The sequence below is a fragment of the Polypterus senegalus genome, chromosome 5, assembly GCF_016835505.1.
Source record: "Polypterus senegalus isolate Bchr_013 chromosome 5, ASM1683550v1, whole genome shotgun sequence".
In the NCBI taxonomy this organism is placed as follows: domain Eukaryota; kingdom Metazoa; phylum Chordata; class Cladistia; order Polypteriformes; family Polypteridae; genus Polypterus; species Polypterus senegalus.
In genome coordinates, this window is record NC_053158.1 from 148168635 (window position 1) to 148172314 (window position 3680).

General features: G+C 39.3%; 1 pseudogene; it reads left to right on the top strand.

The window, feature by feature from the left end:
- The first annotated feature begins 1881 nt into the window (after nucleotides 1-1881).
- Nucleotides 1882-2666, top strand: LOC120529578 (annotated as a pseudogene).
- Nucleotides 2667-3680: the final 1014 nt, after the last annotated feature.

Genomic DNA, 3680 nt, shown 5'->3' on the forward strand with positions numbered 1-3680 from the left:
ATATTAATGTAAACAAAAGAAATAAAAATGAACAACAAACATAAAAAGGAATGTGAACCCCAGCCAGGGGAGGAACCCAGGCTGAAACATAATGCAAGTCTTCACCCATAATTTTTGAGTCACTTTGTAATGATTACTGAGGTGACTTAGATGAACAGTAGGCAGTAATCAATCAGGGGATAGGAATCAAAACATCTTCAAAACGTCATGGGGGTGGAATACATATATTTAAATCTCCTGGTTTCTCTTTTGGTCATACATGGTGGGTTTGTGTGAATAATCATACTTGATCTGCACAAAAAAATTAAGACAAACAATTTAAAACAAAACATGCACTGTATTGCTCCAAATACTATGTGACCAGAAACAAAAAGTCATCACTTCAACATACAGCATGATGTCACACAAGTGATCTACGAGACAATCGTGGCCTCTTCTATAACCTAATGTAGAATATATGAGGGTTGGGCAAGTTTTACCGATTTCAGAGATCCTGGAATAATTTTGTACCATTCAGAATTTAAACAAGGGTGGGACAAAGTCCTTCACAATGCACATGCATACACTTATTTTTCAAGATGCCATGTAAACTGTACATGAGGGACATAGCAGCGTTCTTTAGCATTCTTTCACAATAGTGTTTTGTAAGCAAGAAGTAACTTTGTCTCTCTTACATGTGCATGCAAATCTTAGAGTATGATTCAAATAAAGTGCCGCTTATTTACTTGAAGGTTTTGACATTTACATTCTGGAGTTTTCCTGTGATGGAATGCTATCCTATCTGTGGCTGGTTCTTCTGAGTCCTAATAGAGGAGAGGTAGATGACAACCATTTTGAACTGGCTATTTCTGTTGGACCCTGGAGGAAAGCTATGGAAAGGATGCCATTGATTCAAACATTCAGAAAATTAATTAAGAATTGGTCTTGTGAAAAGCATGCCCCCGGACACAGACAGACAGGCACCAGATTGTCCAAAATGCACACTTGATTAACTCACAGCACCACAAAATTAACAGACTCAGTCATTTCTCTTTCTCTTCTTCACAATGACCTCCACTCCCCTCCACACAAGCGTTGTCTCCTTCCTCCTAACTCTGGCTCTCCTTCTGATAAGAGGTGGCCCCTTTCATACTGTCCTGGATGGGCTCCAGGTGCTCCATCTGACGTCACTTCCTGGGGGGTATTGCACAAAACCAAGATAAGGAATTAAGCTAGGATTTTCTGGTTATCCGGGCTGAATTTAGCCCTGACTCGGTTGCATGAAGGGAGGCTAAATTAATCTACATTAAGTTACTATGGAGATTTACACTTTGCAGCTAGCCTGCTCCAGAGCAGGCTAACAACCAGGCTAAGATTAATCTTAGTGATTTATCGGCTAGTTCCTCCCTAAATCCTACTAGATATTAATGTGTTTTAGTCATTTCATGGTCCTGCATTAAAAAACTAGATATACTGTCATTCATCTATTTATGCGTACTGTTATTTTAGTTATTATTGAAAACTGCTGTTCATTTCACTGTCAGAGGTTTGATGAATATATATATTATTCGAGATTTAAAGAGATTTAAAACACCCAGTGAGGAAAGCACATTTTCCTGAGCAATTATTACTTTGCTGTCCACAATGAATGCCAACACAGTGCAAAAGAACTATACTATACAATATGAGAAATAGAATATAGACTATGTATATCTATATATGCAAGTATACAGTAGAAATGTATTGTTGAATGATAAAAAATATCAATATATTATATTTTATTGCAGTTGATGAGATAATAAGAAATGGCTCCTCAATTTGCAAATGTGGTTTCAATTAAGTCCGTAACGAGGTCAATACGTAGTATATATAGACTAAAGATTTGTGTGTTTCCTATCCACAATGGCTTGCCCTTTGTTGAATGATGTAGTTGATGAGGAAGTTTTAATACTCAGACGAGCATTCAGGCATGAAAGAGTCTTCCGAGATAGGGCAGACCCATTGGCCTTTTCAGACGAATATCTGACTGAGAGGTACAGATTCTCAAGTGATGGCATCAGATATTTGTGTAGGCTGCTGGGTCCAAACATACAGCACAGGACCGCACGGAGCCATGCTCTCACTGTCCCACAGATGGTCTGCATAGCACTGCGATTCTTTGCAAGTGGCATGTTTCTGTATTCTGTCGGTGATGCAGAAAACCTCAATAAAGCCACTATTTGCCGCACAATAAGAAAAGTAAGTCTGGCATTGAAATCTCTTGTGCACATATTTATCACCTTCCTGGCCACAGAAGATTCATCCACATCAAGGAGGAGTTCTGCAAGATTGCAGGTAACATGAATAATAACAGATTACTACAAAATGTTACATTAGCACAGTCACAGTATGACAGTCATTGTTTTGTGTTATAGCTTTTCCTAATGTAATTGGTACAGTGGATTGCACCCATATTCAGTATCCAACGCCCCTCAGGGGCACATGAGGGAGATTATGTGAACAGGAAATCCTTCCACAGTGTCAATGTTCAGGTAAGAATAAGTAATGGTTACTGTCAGCTACATAATTATTCTGTGCATTAAATTACCTTAATAGGCTATATATTGTTACAGATGATCTGTGATGCTGACTGCCTTATCACAAATTTAGAGGCAAAGTGGCCTGGCTCAGTCCACGACTCCAGAATCTTTCGGCCAGTAGAATTTACCAGAGACTCTCTCTAGGTAAACCACCCCATTTTTTAAGCACCTTGAACAGCAAGAGTACAGTACTTGTAAGAATTATGTTTTGTATTCACAGGTGAGTTCTCTGGTGTGCTGCTGGGGGACAAAGGTTATGCCTGTGAGACATTTCTGATGACTCCCCTTACAGACCCCCAAACCCCAGCACAGCAAGCTTACAACCATGCCCATGCCAAAACCAGGGCTCGAATTGAAATGACCTTCGGCCTCCTGAAATCCCGATTTCAGTGCCTGCACCACCTGAGGGTCTTCCCAGACAGAGCATGCGACGTGACTGTTGCCTGCACAGTGCTGCACAATATTGCCAGCCTAAGAAAAGAAAGGGCTCCCAGAGTTGCTTTGGATGTTGATTGGGACAATGCTGCCATATTCCCAGATAACAGAAATGGTAGACTTGTTAGAGAACAATACATTGCAAATTATTTCAGTTAATTTAGTTTTGATTTAGCCCATCCCTTAATAAAGGATAATGTAGGCTATATAACTTTTCATGTGTACATGCATTTTATTTGGCATCAGTAGCACACACTGTGGTTATCTTCCCAAATTCTAGTTCCACTTCACTGGATCGATCACTATAAAGTGTACCTGACAGTCATAAAAATTGTAGAAGACCACAATGGTTTTGGAATATTTTTCTTTTATTATTTTGCTGTTATCACTTGTCAGCTTGGAGCTGTGGACAGAACAAATTATGATGATTAATACATTGGGTTACAGTCATGGTTACAGTATGAACTGAAGTCACTTACTTCTGTTTGTAGTTTCTGGATTTCCAGTTCTAGTTTCCTCAGTGTCTTGCGTTTAATTTGCATGTCAAGGTCCATGTCCTGCAGCTTTCTTTTGTTCACATCAATCTTGACTTCTGAAAGCTCGATCTGTCTCTTAAGATGTGTTGTGTAGAGATGTCTGACAGTTTGTGAATTCTGTGAACACCTTTTTGTTAGCATAGCACAATTT